Consider the following 19,780-nt stretch of genomic DNA (forward strand, 5'->3'; position numbering starts at 1 on the left):
TGGTGGAACAGTACAGAAACACGCTTGATAGTCTGTGTCTTCTTTTCCGATCATAGGAATATAGAGGGGAATGAGCGGGCGAGCGAATTGGCCAGAAAAGCCCGGTCAGAAGCGTCATTACATTGGAAGAAGATATCGCGATGTTCAGTTTTAGAACATACGGAGAGTAGGGAGGTTTCATAGTTGCGCGCTAGGAGCAAAACCGTTCACCTCCAAAAATAACCCAGTAAACAGCCTGCCTTTGTAAACGAGCGTGCAATAAAAATCTTAGGCTTTTGGTATCCAGTTCTTTGGTTTGACGAAAGTAAATACAACCTGTTCTAATTTTCTAGCTAATCCGATGCGGGCCTTAAAATTCACGAGGTGCATGCAACCGTCAAGCATGGTCACGGTTGCAATTGAATATAACATTAAAATTGATGTTCAAATTTGGTTGATTTTCAATTTGCATTTTTTACACTCCGTTATTTTAATTTTCTTTGCGTTCCTTGTATTATCTGTATTATGTGGGAATTAATGTTTTCGTCTTTGCATTGTATCGCCTCCTACTTGCTTAGATGTGTGTTCTATAACATTCCCTTTCCTGGGACAATTTCGTAATATACCAACAATATTGTTGCTTGAACCTAAGTACTTTTATATGAATTGAGTATCAATATCTTACTAAAGTGACATACTAAATATGCAATTATGTACAAAAAATAGCGCGATAGCTTCAGGCTGAACAGCTGTACGCCTCCACAGCGTCTCAGGAGGTAAGTGAGGAAAGTGCAGGAATTTTACGGTCTTGCAGATCATTCACTGAGGAAGCTATCGCCACACCTGATAGTTAGATATAAAATGCAAATTCATTAAATGAGGAGAACGAGAAACCTAACGTCCGGTACGGGTAACTGGCAGGAATCGTCTAACTTGGTGACTCGGTCGGGTTCCCGTAGTGGATAGCATGGTGTCGAACCCGCTGATCGTGGTGCAGTTCCACATCTAGGCGCCAGGATGACCAGGAGCATTGCTGGTTCGCCACAATCTGTGCCACAATTTTTGCACCAGAGATTCGTCGAGTGTTTCCCGCAATTCGCGCACGTTATTGTGCAGCGGGCCGCAAATCAATACCGCTTTATAACTCGCAGCTACACAATTCCGGCCATCTTCAAGGAGCGTGCTCAACTTGAGTCTGACCGAGAGTCGATGGGGGCAGAAGCGGCGGCATCAACAACACTACGCCGCACCGCTGACAATAGTTTCAGTACTCGTTCAAGCTTCTTCTCCACCCAGCTAAAGTTTCCGCTGAGGTTCAGGACGAATTCCATAGAATTAGAATTTTCGGCAATGGATCCTTTGCATAGACCAGGTAGTCCCAGTCTTTATGCTTCTCCAGCAACTCCGAGAATTCGATCTCAAATCAATGATGAGATTGCATCTTGGCTGCGTGCTGATATGTAGTTGCTGCAACTACAATCATTTGTGTATTGTAGTGCAGTTACGACTGTTAGATTGCACGGTCTGATGGTTCGTTTTCACGTTCCTGGTATGCGTGACCAAAGAGATCCACCGTGGAAAATTCATCTGAAACCACGGCAAAACTCACTAAGGCAGTATTTTGCAAGGCTGGTTCAAATCAGCACTGGTAATGCCAGTAAACGACTGAGAATAAAGTGCAAAAGGTTTACAGGAATTATGTCATCCCCAGTGAAACACCCATAATTGAAATTCTGGACACACTGAAGCAGGAACATTTTGTCGTAAGTAGCCGGTTACGACGGGATGGCGAAAGTCACTCCATACATGTTCAGAATTGAACGTACGCGAGGAATCAATGTAATATTTCAGATCACTCAACGAATCCCAAGACAGCGTTCAGATTGTATAGTTTTCGGTGGCGAAAGAATATTGGGAGTTACCCGCCCAGCATGCAGAGCGGATCACGGCTGAAAGCAACTGCCATGTCATTACGTCTGGCATGAATTTTGCGGATTTGATCGAAGACCTGAGAAGGCACTGGTTTGGATCGGGTCGGTTGGTACATAGCAGGTCATCAGTCGACCGGAGGAATTTCCAGCCTTCCTCACTGCAGGAATTACCTACCTTATCCTTAAAAAGGCACGGTGCAAGATCCCGCAGATATAAAGACCGATTACTTGCTTACCAATCCTCTTCGAATTCATAGTGTCCATTATTAGTGGAAGGGTCAATGCGCACCTCGAGACCAACAGCATTCTCTCCAAAGAGCAGAAGGGCTACCGAGTTGGGTCAAGGGGTTGCAACGAGCAACTCATTATCGACTCGGTAGTTGTAGGACAAGCAACTAGAGGCCAAAGAAACCCCTTTAGTTGCTATATCGATTATGCCAAGGCTTCCTACAACATCCCACATCCTTGGTTAGTTGATGTCCTACGTTTGTATTGCATTGTTTCTAACTAATAAAGTTTTTGGCGACAGTCATGGAAGGGTGGCATGCCACCTTATTAGTGCGTCCATCTCAAGGTGCCAACACCTCAGAGCCTATCCATATACGGAGAGGTCTCTTCCAGGGGAATTTGTTGGCTCGTCTCCGGTTTTGCATAGTATTGAATGATGTTAGGGGGTATGGCTTTTCAATTAAATATGGCCATGTGATAAGTGTGAGCTGGTACACTGGATGTAATTAGATGACATCAAGTAATATGCTGGTACTGACGACATTTTCAGCAGTGATATTCGGATGGAATCTGGATTAGACAATTGTCGACTGCAAGTTATCCGCAAAAGCTATCACGAGCCGCATACCGGACATGACATTGGTGACCTCCACATCCGAGCTATGACCGAGAGAGATTTCTACAAATGCCAAAGAATTCTGCAAGGAAACCATTTCTTGAGACGCGTAAAATCGCATCACTCGGGGAAGAATAAAATAGGCGCATTGAATGTATGCGCAATATCTTCACTGGCTTATACATTCGGAATTTTGCCGTGGACGACAAGCGATCTGGAAAATGTCCAGTGGCGGAATGGACCACTGTGTCCAAATTTCGAAAGCATTATTCAAACGCTGCCATCGGGACGGACGAATTTGACTCCGTTCATCGGAAGCATGAGTATGGTTGAAGTGGCGGCACAGCATCATCGCGAAGTTGACTCACTACGCGTTTATTTTTACAACAAAGAACAGGCGAGTCCCTTGCAAGCAGATTGCAGACGGAGTCCACTTAACTTGAAGGATCGACCTTTTACCCAGACCAAGATCAAAAGCGGATCGAAAAGTGGAAGTCGAATTCAATGCACGGTAAACACGTGAATCGGAAGCTGTTTGTCGATTGGCGAACAGATGACTGAGTGTTGCTGCTGAGACGGGATGATTTATGTGTGCCATTCATGATGGCATGGTCGTTACCCGAAAAGCCAAGAAAAAGCTCATTATGGAAGAACGATTAGACGACTAGTTCGCCCTTAGAAACGTTGAAACATCTCATTTCTGGCTGCATTGTTATGGCACCGGTAGAATACAGGAACAGGCATAATGGTAAGGTAATCCAAAAACTGCATCCAAAAACGGACTGCTGATACAGAGGTATTTATGTATGGTGTTCAGGACGACGTGATGGCCACCCAGACTTTAAAAAAAGCTTATAATGAAAGAGCGGGGATGACCAGTGCAAATTCTTATTTCTGGTTGCACTGTAATGGCACCGACGCCATACACAGGCATAATACGGTATGCAAGGTGATTTAACAAAATCTTGCATACAAGTATGGGTGAATCATGGAAACATCTTGAAATCAAAGAAAGTCGACGTCTCGAGAAAGTGGTTGTAGTTCCCATAATATTGTCAGCTGCAAGTATTGTACCTTAACCCCTCAGGATTCCCTTGAGTGAACCTTGAGGGACTCTTACACAGTCTGGTTCAAACCTTGCAGAAATACACCATTTTGCATAGATGTTCAATGTTGCGGGGAGTTCTCGATGGATTCTCTCACTAAACTAACACCGGCCACCACAATCAGCGCCCCTTTATATTTTAAGTAGGTAAAATGCGGCATCCATCAAGATAGTGATAATTCGAAAATAATCCGTGGCGCAACAGTCCTTAATGGATCAGGGCATTGAAGTGTGTCAGAGTACTTCATTCAAAACTGTAACGGTGCAATACAGTACACTGTAGGAGGCGATGTATTGCGCTTGCCCGAGATTACTAGTCTAATTCGACCCAGGCATTCATTCACGGCTGAGTCGACTGATATCTGATATCCACTAACAATGACAAATCCCTCTGCTACCAGTGAGATTTAAACCGTTATCTTCCGCTACGACAGCCCAGCTGTCCAACAACTTAAGCGATCCGGATACCATCTTGTAAGGGGCCAACAATTCTTTGGAGCATTCGTCTCTCGGAGAGTTCGGCTAGGAGTTCGAAATTTTACTTGCTAAAAACCCAGGTCGCCGAGAAATACGTGAGTACTGGTCTTGTACAGTAAGAGCTTTGACTCTATGGTGAGACGTTTCGAGAGAAACAGTTTTTGTACGCTGAAATAGGCTCTGTGGTCTGTCAATCATGTATTATTTGTTGTTGATCTTGAATGGCATGACATATTGAATGAAGGTTGATTGTACATTTGGGTATTTCTTCCCATAATGTCAATATCGTCAGCAGGTCAGTAGTTGGATGAACTTGAAGGGGATGGCGCCTCTCACATTTATCTCATGTTAGATCAATTTGGGCTAGGTTAAAAATTGCTCCCGATATGTTCTGATCTTCGGCAGGGCTGGGAGATGGTGATAATACGAGTTGGATAATCAGACGTATGTGGTCATTGGTAGTTTTATGAAACCTGTGGGAGTCGACGTATCGCCGGATTGCGGGCTGACCCTTTACTTCCCTGCTAAAATCTCCTCGCATGATTTTCATGTCATACCTGCGTCAGGCTTCCAAGTTTTATTCTACTACTTCGTAGTCTCCTCCATAGGTGTGTGCATGTGTGTAAATTTGTGCAAAAGCAGCGTATATAGCCGTTTCCTTATGATTTCGAAAGCAAAGACAGCACGTTTTTTTTTGGTTGACTAGTAAATCTACTTTGAGCACATGGTGCGACATCAGCCATATATTGGGGCAGAGTATCGGCTAGCTGTTTGACAGTTCCTTTTCTGTATAGCGTGAGCACATTCAATGAGGGAATGGTCAAATTTTTTCGCCGTGTTCGTAGCCAGGTCCGTCGTTACAGAATTACTCCAGGCTGTGGCTTCGTAACATGTGGTTTTTCGTGTAGGGTTGACACAATTTGCCTCGTTTTCAGGCGCTAGAGACTCATTTCCATTTCTGCTTGCAGTTTTTCATTAAGAAAGAACTTCCATCAATCACCATGCGGAGGTAATACTTGGAGAGCTCTTGGTTTTGGTTGAGTAAGGGTTTCTCAGGTTTTATGCTCTGTCATGTGTTACAATCCTTCTTACAAATTCTCAAAACTTGAGCTTTATGCTTGTGGTCCATATTGCCTTATTTCAGTTAGTTTTGTTTATCTCATGAGTATATCCGGGAAGTAATATTTTTATAATTATTGGCGAAAGATTTCAGTATGTAATGCATTTTTATTGATGATTTATTTTAAATTCTTCTAAATCGTCATGGATACATTATGATACATGAGAGAGAGAGTAGCTAACATATTACTTTACTACCTCCTGAACAATATATTTCCTGAATAAATTCCCTTCACCAATCTTACTTTTTAGCGCAAGTAATGGTTAAGAAAACATTTCGTTCTTGCATCGTTTTGTGAAATTGCGATTCAATACAGATACCCGGAAGGCAAATGATTTTCAAAATGCAAGTATTTCAGAAATTATTCTGAATAATTCATAGTATTGATCCGCCCAAAACCAGTTTGAAAATCGCAAATTGCATAAATGGTTGCATACAGTGATTGCAGCCTGGTCCCAGCCCGTTCCAGAATGAATTACGATGCAGTAAAGATATGTGGAAACCTCTACTGGTTTGAACTTGATGACGCTTCCCTCAAATACGTGAAAGCATCTTAGTCTGAGAGGAAGTGCAGATAAGATACAACCTGTGAACTGCGGAGCCGTGGACTAGTCAACATATTGTTTACAGGCGGCTTCACACGCAGCCCATTACTGCCAAGCGGCTAACTGTAAAACTGTTTACTATTAGCCAGGTGATATGGCCCGTATATATGCAAGAATGAAGCCAGCGAGTATCTCGTCGTTGCCGCCAAACGCTCACTTACATGAGCCGCAGCGGTTGATTGTAATGATTTTTAATGGGGTGGCGTGAAGATGGTCGGCTTAAGATTGTCAGCTCCTCTAAAAGGAAATTCGCTGAGGTGTTTTGTTTCAAATAGTTGAAGCAGTTCAGAGCAAAAGATGAGAATGAGCGCCAAGAGGCGTAAAAAGCGGTGATTGTTCTTGAGGAGTAGAGGTTCTAAACCTTTGGCTTCCATGATGGCAGGTTCGGATTTTCTCGTGGGACAAGCTAGGGGCCAAATGAAATAAATGACATTAGCTTCTAAACGAGGAATCTGGATGACTGTTACGAGAACAAGTGAAACAATGCCCTCTTGGCTTTTGTATTCCTGGCAGTTTCGAAGAGCAGCAATATATAATTTAACATACCATTATTTTCGGCAGGTTTGCAGTTCCCTGGAACACTACATGAAGCTGCAAGCCACCAGGCTCCAACCATTCAGGCGCCTTAATGTCTTCTTCCATCGTTAGAATTTTGCACAATGTATTGCTAATGTTGACAGTTAAAACGTTAGGTTATGATATGCGGTAGGTGTACTGCAGAACTATCCACATTTGTCTGCATCTACGAATGTAATGTTGGTTAATGTACACGCAGGTAATTCTACCCAGTACCCATAAAAGATGAGCCACGGTCGACATTAAGTGTCTGCAAAGCATAGGGCATATCTTACCATCTCGCTGTCATATCGGACCATCGAAGAACATGGGCTGCTTATGGCTTGGCCGAGAATATTTCTTCCATTGCTTACACGGGTGGCTTTAATGTATGTACAGCTGCGTACTTGATGACGCTGAACATTACTTCAAACAAAAGTACACATCTATCACCTCCCGCATATGTAAGTTTAGAACTACAAGTATAGGAATAGGTTCCATTGAGAAATAATTAGGCAACTCGAGGAGCGTCACGAGGTGAGGAATTTCGTTACGTGATGATGGTAGATACTTTAAGAGGGTACCTTAAAGAAGCCTCATCACAGTTGATTAAAATTTATGGGTCACTATTGATTGGGATCAATTAGCTGCGTGAGAATATTTTTTGACGTTCATTATGTTCTTCTTCAAAAATTGGAAGTCCGGTAATTTTTAGTTTTGCATGTGTTGAGCCTCTAATTTCCAATCACCCGAGCTTATGGTTATTATTTAAAAAACAGTTTCTACGCAAATTTTAAGGTTCTGTGGAATATAAAACGTTACTATTTACCGTTTGTAGGTCACACGCGTCTTCCTCTGAAAAGGTGACACCTATTGGCAAGAAATTTGGTGAAAAAGTTGGAACTACGAACCTCTACGCACAAAGTGACTGATATCACTTTGGGTTTAAGAGACGGATCCTCTCTACCTGCAAGAGGAGTTTTTTTCTGAGGTGGAAATCTTTAAAAGACTAACCTCAGGGTTCACAATCCCTTGGGGTGTGGGATTCTTACTCAATAAAACCACCTCTCACCAAGCTACTACTGAGATTTCCCCATCCAGCAGCTTTCTTCGCATATTTAGCACCTTCGTTGGGTTCGTTGAGGAACTGACTTTTCCTCAGTAGCTTATATCTTTAGGCATCCTTTATATTAGTAAGTCGTTTGGCTTTACTCTTTTCAGTCGTTTCATTATATCAGCGATATAAGTCAATTTTTAGACTTCGTTATTCACATGTGATCGCAGTCGGTGGTTGTGTTTAATTGCTTGGTCTTTGATGACTTCATTAATTAACTGTACTTTCAGATCCCAACGCAGATCCTCATTACGAATGAACCAGTGAGCGTCTACTATGCTTTCAAGCACTTTATTTTCGAACGTTTGTATGACCTTCAGGTTTGTTTCTTTGGCACAGCCCGACAGCTGCATTCCGTACGTCCACATGGACCTTAGGATTTACTTATAAATTAGCAGCTTATTGTCGATGGTCAACTGGAAATTCCTCCCCAATACCCCCAGTACATCTCTCTGTATATGGCATTTAGCTCATCCTTCTTTCTTAGGATGTGTCTTTTCCAGCTGAGCTGGTATCGTCCGCAAATTTCGCTATTTCGGCTTCTTCATATATCATTGGTATTACCTGAAACTGAAAAGGATTTAATTTTACATTACTAACTTATTAACTTATTAACCTGCTCGTTCATCATGAGTTTTTTATAAGCTCGGGTGACGACCACGCCGCCTTGAATGCCGCACATAAGTCCGTCCGTCTCAGCAAAGAGCTCCCCAGCACACAGCCATCTGATTTGACTTAAACCCCCTCAGATGATTGAAAGATTGAAGTTAATCGAACCTTCACGCCAAGCCTTCATTCTGTCTTACAAAAAGTTGCATGCAAAAAACTCGCCTGTTCCTTGCTGTAAAAATAAGCGCGCAGCGAGTCGACTATTTGGTGAAGTTGTGCCGCAACATCAAACACGCCCCTGCCTCAGATATCATGAGGCACACTCATCCTTTTCACAATAAAATTTGGGTGATGCATAAGGAATTTGGACATAGTAATGTGGCGCGGCAGGATTCGCGGCATTCGAAATTTATTTCGAATGTCGCGAATACCAGCGGACAGATGACGTCACCGGTGCTCCACTCAGTTCAGACCTCGCTACAAGAGTGAAAAACAGAGTAGGTGATAAGAAACGTCAGATGAAAAAACATAATAATAAGTAAAAAAAAAGACAGTTGGCAGTCATTGTGAAAAGAACGAGTTTTGTGCAGAAAGAAAATAATTCCGGACGAATTGTCTAGATATTATTAAGTTTTCATTAAAGTGAAGGGATAAACATCGGTTCAACTTGGAAAAGAATACAAGCTCCTAAAATAGTCCGTATCCGCCGCTCGACGTTTTCCAAATCGGTCTTTGGCCACGTCAATATTCCGAATGCATAAAGCAGTGACCATCTTGAAGATGGCTAACTCGGGCATGGGTTCTTTGCAGAATTCCTAGATATTTGTAGAAATCTGTCTCGGTCATAGTTTGAATGTGGAGGTCACCAATGCTATCCCCAGCTTATGATGATCTTTGCGGACGGTTTGGATTCGATACTTGTCTAATTCAAATTTCATTCGAATATCACGGCTAAACATGTCAATTATCCGTAACGGGCTTGTAAGATCATCATCAGCATACAACTTAATATTATCTAAGTACACCAAGTGTGCGTAGATAGATAGATTGCAAAACCATACCCTCTAGCATCATTCAGCAGCCATGGAAGGGTGTTCAATGCCACACAGAACCAAAGAGGACTCAACGAAACCCCCTGCGTGCTCGGAAAATGTGTCCCAAATGACTTTGCTATAGAAGCTGTAGAAGTTCACAAGCTTCTAATTATTTTCGTTACGGTCGCTAAGACCGTGTTTCCCATCACATGTCTGAGCAAGGTCTTGTTAGAGCCCACCTTGGCATTAAGATCAACTACCATGATTACAATGTCACCTTAAGGAAGCATTTTCTGATTCCAGTCAATCCGTTGGTGAGTGCCGTCCCCACGTACTCGAATAGAACTATCAAACCTGTGTGGACTCACGAAGCCTCAACGGAGGTTATCTGGTGCCGCGGGAGCCGGAATGGCCCTGTGAGAGTATATGTTCCAGGAGAATTCGTAGAATTGGAGGAGGAGTTGTCCAGTACAATTTGCGCGCTATACCCCTTAGTTTGGGCAGATGTGTTAGATAATCATCGCACTTACTTACTTACTACTAAGTCTGCATTCAGTATAAGCCAATTACGTTGGGGCTCTGATTGTGGTTTCCACATCAGTCCGTGTCTAAATAGGACTGTGGGAGTATGCCTACACCGCACATACTCACGTAAAATCCTCAAGACTTTCCACTATACCAGAAATCTCCGCTAGTGCATAGCATTGTGCAATTGTCCTTAATCTGGACAAGAAGTTGCAGTTGCAGTTAAAAGTCTGCAAGAAATCCACCCCCAGGCGAAGAGAGTGCGCCTTGCGGTATCCACCAGAAACTACCCGGCACCGGATTCGCATCTGCTACTACTCGGTTTTCCTGAGTGCAAAAAATATTGCCATTATTGTGACAACAGGAAGAAGAGCACTCACCAGAGTCCCACCATCTAACTTTGCTTAGGTTCAGAATGTCCAGTTTATATTGTTGGAGTTTTCGATCGAGTTGGAGAGAGCGGACTCTCGGAACCGTTATAGAGGAACGTGCGCGCATTCCAAGAATCAGTCATACTCCATCCTCATAGCCAAAGGTTGTAGCCGTGATGTCAATCCTTCTCCGAGGCGTTGCCGATGTTTTAGTAGCAATAAAGTTTCAAAATGTGCAGATTGTCAGTCCATAAATTTCTATCTTCTTTAGTTGTCTTTTACGCCAAGCAGAGAAGACTTTGTGTGTATTCTTAAGCCCCAACTCACTTGTCGTTTGGGTTTAACGAAGTTGATTGGTCAAGCCAAGTAATGAAGTTTGGTGGGTAGGAGTGGGTGCTGGAATAATTGTGGTCTGTGCAAAAGTACTTGGTGGTGGTGAGTACACTCAACGATCTGATTGGGACAGTAAACAGACACAATGTATACGAAGTTGGGTGAATTACGACTAATTTGGAAGAATAACGGTACCTCTAACGAGGGATGTAGGCGGTTGGTTGGGATGGTATCTGTCGACTTGGAAGAGATTGAAGTCAGGAAATAGCGGTAGTGCAGCCTAGTTTCACACATGAAGTTTTTTTTGCAGGATGGTATTCACCCGGGAACAGCTCGCACTGGTGCTTACAAACACAACCGACTAAAGACTTGATATTCATTTGAATGTGCCTAGCATCCATGATTGGATGTTTGTAGGTAAATCCTTACATTAAACATGATCGTAAGGTGTTGGGATTGCTTGGGGATCTAATGGAGATGAGGGATAACTTGATTGGTTATTGTTTTATGAGCCGCTGTGATGGGGTAGTCCCTGTGGAGTGCATTAGCAGAGCATACGCCAAGCGAAGGATGGTTGGTATCGAACGTGGTTTGTTAGACTTAGCTAGGCTGGTCCGCGGTGGTGGGGCTAGTAGCTTTAGAGTAATTGTTCTTTCCATAAGTTTGGTAAAGCTGGGCACTTAAGGTTGTTGACGGGATTCTCGTTTTGCATAATCCACACCTGTGGACCTTTCGTCCAATATTTTTCGGGACTCGTCATCTTGGATAGATTGAGCTCCAGCTATTTCAGTGAAGGTTTCACAAGGTAACATGAGAGGACCACGGCTTTAATTTGTTTTTGATTCTACCCTTTTGACTCACAAAAACAAGGGCCGTGGTTAAAACTTTCGGCTGTGGACTTTGGTGGCATTCAACGAAGTCTAAAGGGGATCAGAGCCTGTTTTTTCGAAGTGGTGCGTATACTGCATGGCCAAAATTGTATCATTGGGGAAGAGATGCTTGAGTTGGGGGCAATTTTGAGGTCACATGCGTTCGTTTTCCTCTGTAAAGAGTTACTCTTTCTAGAATTGTTAGAGCATGATGTTGCACCTCGCTATAGTCATTTGTTTGATGTTGACAATTTGTTTCATGGAGATCTTACAGTTTCAACGGACCCGCTTCTATATCATCTTACGATCCCTGAAAATATTAATTGCGAACTTTCCTCTTAGTCCGAGAATGTCGTCATCACGGTCAAGTTTCGTGAATCGCCAAACTGTTCGAGTTTGTTAATTTGGGAACACCGGGCAAAGGAACTTGCCTCCTAGTTTGTGTTTTCTCCTGGTATCGCACCTTAAGGCAATCCTTTTATGTTAAAGGATTTGTAGTAAATTACATATTGAGTACATTACTATTTGCTATGCCTTTTCCCTCGTTCAATCGAAATTCTGATTTTTGGCTTCCTTAGTTTTTTGCAGTTACTTTCTCGCTTTTAAAATATTTCCATAGAAAACGTGGCTGCACTCACATGGTTGTGGACCATGTACTTACTGAAAATATCGCCTTAAATACCTCGACCACAAAATGCATCAGATAAGAAAAACTTTCTTCGTTCCTATCACAAACGTACATAATGCATACGTAATTGTGGCGAGGCTAACTTCCCGATCCAAGTAAGAACCTATTGACCGAGATACGCTCCATCACGAACAATGAATTCTAATGTTCACACATCGTACATGCGAGCAAAATTCCACACGTGCATTTCTAGCCAAGAAAAAACTTCAGTAAGAAAAGCTAGACAAGAAGCTTTAAAATTTACAAATAACTCGTTTGTCTATTTCCCTATTTAGGATTCGTCCGGCATTCATAGAAGCCAGCACGCAACATGTTTAGTTAAATTGTTTGAATTCAAATTCTCTACCGGTAATTTGGCGCTTGAGGTGAAATGACGGTATGTTTACACAGAATGCCGGTGCCCCCATTGTGAATAATTAAGCGTTGAATATCATTCACGTTTAGTTCAGACAAAAAAAGTAATTTTGCTTCACAGAGAGCGGTTTTCCGTAATTCTTTGATAGGGGATATATCGGATGTAATAATCGAAACGTTCAGTTCCGTATAACTTTGAAATTCTTAACTGCTTCTCTAGTAGTTGTACCGAATACAGATAGATATAATGCATTTACGAGTATCTGTATCTACATATGTACCTATGTCGGAACTTTCACTTGGGGTCAGAACTTCATGTAGTTGGGGTGACTTTTGTTCATCAGATAAAAGATATCGGATCTAGAGGTCTTCAGCTTTAATTCTTAATTTGAATGTCAAATTAAATGGGGCACTGGCTATAGCAGTTTTAAAGACTGTTGGAAAATCGTATTTTCTTGGCACTGCTGTTTGTCAATGGTCGCCTGAATGGTCATTTTAGTCAGAATGAAATTTTGAGGAGCCGAATTTTTGGTCAGCAAAAACTAGTCTGCGTTAGGGGATTGAAGCGATGGATTATTGCTGGAAAATTAAAAACTGGCTCTGCAGAGTCTCGTGACCTGCGAGATGAATTAAATACATTCAACTCATCTTCTAGCCACAACTAGATAATTCATCTGAGTCCCAAGCTTCAAAATCACATTTTTGACGTTGTCACTAGCGTAAGTAAATTCAAATTTGTACCATCCAGATGTATCGAAATATTCCAGCAGGTGGGGTTAAAGCCAGAGGATCAGCTAAAGCTCAGTATTTTATAGAGATCATGACTAGTAAACCTACTCAAACAGTATTTTCTAAAATCAGTACCATATGGTTGAGGCTATGCAGCATAGCAAGCGATTAGGTCTTTCCGGCAAAGAACCGATGTTGACTCTCCTGATACTCCACCAACTGTATTATTAACAATACATTCTACAAGGCCAACTTTTCTTATCAAACTTCAATCCAAATCGGAAGGAAACAATAACATATGTGGACCAATTACAAAAAATCGTTTTACTTATTTAGTGCAGCAAGCCAAAACTGATTTCAGAATATTAAAGATCCATTTCAATTCTGATTAATGCTGCCTTGCCTGGTGGGGGAGACGTTACAGCCTCTGAGTACCCAGGCGGTGGAGGCCCATTGTACTCGACAAACGTATCTAACGGAATATCCCGGATTCGTTAACGTTTCGCAGGATTTCCTTTTGTGGATGTGATGCTATCCGTCGCAATTGGAGAATATCGGCACCGAAGATCTGATCTCTGATGCGTCCATAGGCCGGGCATTCACAAAGGAAATGCTCCGTGGATTTCACTTCATCATTACAGGAGGGACACGTATCATCTGGAATAATTCCTATTCTGAACATATGTCGAGTTAGTGAATTATGGCCTGTCAGAATGCCAACAATACTTCTGCAAGTCTTCCTACTTTTCGACAGGATAAACTTTGCAGTACGTATTTTCGGGTCTGACAGAAAAGTGTAGAGTGCCTAGCAGCATTTAGGCTTCGCCGCCTGTTCCCAGTTTTTGAAAACAGTCGATTTTCGAGATGACCAAAAAACTACTCAAAGCTCTCAATGCAGCCTGGCTATATCTGCAGATCATTCAGTTTGCCGCCCTTAGGATCGCATAAACTTCGGCTTGAAAGCCGTTGCATATTGTCCCAAAGGAAAAGCCCACTTCTTATGTTTATTCGAATGGTAAACTTCGGTTCCAGACCCTTGTTCTGTTTTTGAGCCATCGGTGTAAAAGATTTCCTTATATCCCGCCACACATTCCTCTGGGACTTCCCAGTTTCTCTGCGTTTCAGGGTAACTTCATATCTTCTACCAAACAGATGTATGGGGACCCGAGAATCGAAAGGCATTAGAGGAACTGGATTCAGTATACCCAATAACATGAAAATCTTTTTGCCTCACCTTAACCCACCATGCTACGGATGCATAACCGAACATCGGCCTAATGATAACAACATATATCCATATTACCACATGAGGCCTAAGTCAGCAAAGGTCCGTCTGCGCAGCTCGTTTCAACTTTACCTTTACACGTTCGTTCCAAAGAAGCTTTTTATCTAGAGTGATTCCCAGATATTTTACTTTTTCGGTTGTACCCTTCATCTTTGGCAGGCAAAGTCCTTCCAGTTTTCTCCTTTTTGTAAATAATACCATCGGGGTTTTATTTGAATTAACTGAAAGACCATGTCTGAGGCACGAACTGTCTATCAGATCAATGGCCCCTTGTATATTTCTACACACTGTTCCAAGATCCCGATTACCAGCAAGCACAGCCACTTCATCAGCATAAGCTTGAGTGTGTATTGGCAAATTTTGTAGTTCGCGTAATAGTGAGTTGATCAGCATACTCCACCGATGTGGCGACCTTCAGGGCAGCCTTTCGTTGCTTCTGTTGTTAGGTAGTGATCGACACCCACTTCAGCCCACAGAAATCTCTGCGATAGCATAGGATGGATCCACTTAATTAAAGCATCATCAACGCCATGCTTTCTGGGGGGCATCACAAAGTCTTCGCCTCTTCAGAGTTGCATCCTCTATCTTTCAAACCAAAGAATGAACAGCAGACCCACAGGACTTTCCATGCTGATAAGCATATCGGTTTTCATTAAATGGATGCCATCTAAGCGCCTTCCCACGAATGTGACGCTCAACCAGTTTCTCCAAACCTTTCAGAAAGGATGAAGTCAAGCTCATCTGTATGAAGTTCTTTGTATTTGAATAGTTATCTATCCTAGACTTCGGTATGAAGACTACCTTAACCATCTGTCAAGATGTAGGCCCACAGCCCAAAGCAAGACTTGCTAGAATGATGTTTCTTAGCAATCACTCTAAGTGCTTCATACCCTCCTTTGGCATTGATGGATAAATGCTGTCCATGCCAGATGCTTTGAAGTGTTCAAAAGACAGTATTGTTGCTCTTACCTTTTCATTGGTAACAATCGCTTTCCCTGTGTTTCAGTTAACCTAGCAGCGCTTGCGTGTTGAAGGGGTTGTAAGAACCTTCGTCACCTCTACCACTTCTCTCACTCGTTCTTCCGGATGGTGTACTTCCAGGAGAGTCTGTATTGATTCCAGTCTGGAGCTTGCGAAAGTACCATCGGGTTTGCTAAAAGAGTCCAATTTGGCCGACTCATCCCTTTTAAGGATGCTGTACAGCCTTGAAGTCTTTCTTTCGCCTAATAGTACACTTTAAAAGGGTCTCGTTTTGAATAAACTGTGAGTTCTGGAAGTTTAACCAGTCCTTGTTTTTATTGCTTTTGCAAGCACGGTTCAGAAGTGGCCTGGTTGATTTTCTGAGTTTTTAAAGTTCCCATTTCCACCTAGGAACTGTTTTACCGCGTTGGCGTCGGGAAATAGGACAAACCTCTTTATAGAACTCTAAAGGTTTCCAATTCTAAGTTTCTAATTCATCTCCGAGTCCCAGGGAGCAGGACTTTATTGCCAAGAAGTTGATTGAACTTTGTCCAATCTATTTTCCTAGGATTCCTTCTTTGTATTGCAGACTGTTCGCCCGCAATAGTCAGATTGAATTCTAGATATCGGTAATCTGACAGTAAGACTTCGTCTAGCAGTATGTAATCAACTGTAACACTTTCGAGGTACAGATGGTTAGGTTAATTACTCCACTTCTTGTCGGTCCTACGAACGTAAGGGCGCAACCTACATTTGCAGTCATGAGACCAGCTGAAGTGATGAAATCAAACAGCTTCTCTCCTCTTGGATTGCCTTTGCTACTGCCCTAGCAAACATGTTGCGCATTCGCATCGCATCTTATTCACAATTCGAGATCACTTGATTCTGTATACACTACCTGATCCCTTAGTTCTTGCGCCGGTGGAAGATATACGGAATCATAGGGTAAATACGCGGAAGCAATTATGTTTTTTCTCTCCCCATTAATCTGATATTGTATGATGACCGTAACTTAGTCCTAGGAGCAGAATTGTCTCGGCGTGGCTGCCTCAACCGTCTTGACATCAGTACACAAGCTCTCGGTCTAATGGATCTTTCAACTCAGAATGGAAATCCGAACTGGGGAAGGCTATGACTGGGATACTACAAGACAAGCAAATTATCACTCGAAAAAGTTTTCTCATTAATGGAGCATCTCAACAACGCTAAGATACCTTTCCCATAGCTTGGTTAAAAACTCAACTTAACAAATTAATATTTGTAGGATTTAGCGACTTCAAACAACTACATGCTGAGCTACTTTGGGGGCTAGTTGCTGAAGTACTATATCAGCCCTCAGCAGAAACCATGCACCTTAGATAAAGGGTGCCGAGGGTGGCACCGATCTGGATGTTGCCCGACGCAGTAACTCAACACCGTGGGGTTTTATGGTAGTAACGCATGGAAAGTGTCTCCTATTCTTACTCGAACACTCCAAGCCTTCGCCAACACCTGTTTGAGTCGTGTCATCGGGGTACGGTACAAGACAAACGAAGAACTTGGCCGGTGCACACGTCTGGCACCCGTATGCATTGTTATCGGAAGACAGAAGTGGAAGTGGATAGGATACACATTGACCAGGGGTAGCAACTGCATTGCTGCCTATGCCATGCTGTGGAATCCACTCTCATAAAGGTTACTGATGAGTGGGTCACTCCAAAGGCACTTATTGCAAAACAGTAGAAAAGGAATGCAGGTATCTTAGGAAATTGTGAGGGGAGTTGAAGCCCATTTTAGTTAATTGTGAACGATGGCGCTTGGGCGTGGTTGACGCCCTATAACCCAATGGTAAATGGCAACAATATATTATACTTAGGAGTTCAATTATATCGAGTAGCTACGATATTCCAAGTAGTAGTACCACTACAGCTTAACATAGAGTGAATATCTGTTATCTGGCTAACGATTTGGCGGCGGCAAGCGAACAAGCGAAGGCTTGTCATCAGCATCAGCAAAGGTGGCCGGCAATTCGATCTCTCATTCCCCGAGCAAGTGCTGATTCATTCATTAGTTAGAGATAACGCTTGCGTCAAATGCAAACTTGTTGCTCTAAAGGACACTCTCTTAGAGGAAACGCTTGCCTCAAATTGGTGTCTCTTTCTGTCTGTGGTATGTCGCGTAGATGAACATCGGCAGATTTGTCGGAATTCTTGGAGCAGGTGGTGCTTGGCTAGTTGGTACCTCTGAGGGTGGTGGCACTGCAGCTGATACTTTTGTAAACTCAGCTATGAGCGTGATAACCACAGCCTGCGGAGCTGCCATGCTCAAGAGGGCATCGAGATATGGCAAACCGTGTATTGGTGGTCGAATAACCGAAAGGATTCACGTGGCACGATGATAGAGTATAGATCAGCCAACAGTAGATTCCGCAGCGCGATAAAAAGAAGCAAAGCTCGTTGCTAGCAGGCCCTGGTCGACGAGGTAAATGGGGCCCGTTTGGACTGCTAGTTGAATTCAACGCTTGCCTGTTAGGGGAATTCTCGATGGAAGGTGGGGATGTTTGCGATCAACAGCAAAGGGAAAGGCGACTCTGAGCTGCTGTTTGCATATCGATGACTGCTGTCATGTAAGTCGTGGATGCGGTTCATCGAGCGAAGGGATACAGTCGTTGAGTAAGATTGTCGTTCTCCCTATGACGCTTCAATATCGTAAGGTGAAAAGACGTGCCACACTAGACAATACTTTCGATGTGCCGAAGTATCTCTTGTGGATATTGAGAGATTATCGAAGGAACTTTAGGGCCTGACCTCCGAAACCCCTTCTACTATAGTCTGCTAAGACTCGACATGTCAGAAAGGTCGAGCTTGGTAGATTATGTAGATGATGTTGCTGCGCTTGTTAGTGGATGCACTATCGAACATGAGCAAAGTTGGTTTTACACAACGGCTGCCGCTGTACTCAAAGGTGAGTTTTTTCGAGCAAACCATAACAGTACCAGGCTGCAGGTGGAGTTTCGGCCTTAGGTCGGCTAATGCCAAACATTGAGAGCCCTACAATTTGTAGGCGATGTCTTCTGATAAGTACAACGCAGTCCATTTTGTTCTGCGACGCATAGTTATAGGTTGATGCTCCTGACAAAAAAATATATCTTAGGTGCTTTGCGCAAGTGCAGAAATGGGGAACTTTGCGGGTGGCATTTGGCAAGAGCACTGTCTATGAACTGGACGCGCTGTTGATTGCGCTGCCCTGCTTGCTAAGGAGCGCTAAGCCATATGTAAACACAGCGGAGAAAACCCCAGGGAGATAGTTGTTAGTAAGTGACCGCAACTTAAACTAAATGAGTGGTAACACTTTTGGTAAAATGAGAGAAGGGGTAAATGGACTGAAAGCATGGTTAGACTAATTATTTGATCACCCAGCTCCTAAGTGGGTATTGAGGTTTTCAAAGGGGTTGTGGATTACGCTGATTACACCTTTGTGTCTAGTCGATGTTGGGATGGAATTCGTCAACAACTTTATTTAAACACAGAACATATCTCTCTAAAAAATATTGTCGGGAAGATGCTGAGGATCGATGAAAAGTAGAGCCGTCTTGTATATTACATTCGAGTTCTTCTTGTTGCGAAGAAGATAGAACTCGACGATAGCAGGGAGTTCCTTGAACTTACAGTACCGTTCCTCATTTCCCTGATTTGAAGGCTTTTCAAGGCGAGAGAAATGTCGGGCTAAGTTAACATTCTTTAAAGCACTGTTAAAGATTCCTATCATATAGCAAAATACATTCTATTGAATTTCACTGGATCGCAGAAACAGCTAGTGTTCCACTTAGAAGGCTTGTTCCTCCTTATAATCGAACGGGATATGATGTTGTTTTCCCACGACGTCTTTCTTATTATGTTGATCTAGAAGACATACCTACAGTATACTTTGAGAGGTGATTCTTCCTTGATCTTCCACATGGCCTTAGCCTCACTTGCACTAGACATATTTAAATTTCTATCGTTTAAGGAAATTATTATTTTATTCTTAACTCCCCCTCCCTCTTTACGTTATTCTTGACTCTGCAGTTGCTCTTCGTTCCCTTATACAAATTTTCAAAGCAAATAAAATTCCATTTTTTTGCTTCCTATGCGACTTACTTTGACCACAGGGTTTACTCGAGAACACTTGTCCAGCGCATTTTTTGTCCCAACTTTGCATCAGCCTTGTATCGGGAGAAGTTCTTGCAGTTTACACATTCTTGGTTTCTCGATTTCATCATCATCATCACCGGCGCAACAACCGGTATCCGGTCCAGGCCTGCCCCCAATAAGG

General features: G+C 42.8%; 1 protein-coding gene across 1 annotated transcript in view; it reads left to right on the forward strand.

Annotated features, from left to right (window-relative positions):
• LOC119652951 overlaps positions 1 to 19,780 on the forward strand; it is a 79,792-nt gene that overhangs the window by 48,822 nt on the left and 11,190 nt on the right. The gene's annotated exons all lie outside the window — the stretch shown is intronic.

This window comes from Hermetia illucens, chromosome 3 (assembly GCF_905115235.1).
Source record: "Hermetia illucens chromosome 3, iHerIll2.2.curated.20191125, whole genome shotgun sequence".
NCBI classification, from domain to species: Eukaryota; Metazoa; Arthropoda; class Insecta; order Diptera; family Stratiomyidae; genus Hermetia; species Hermetia illucens.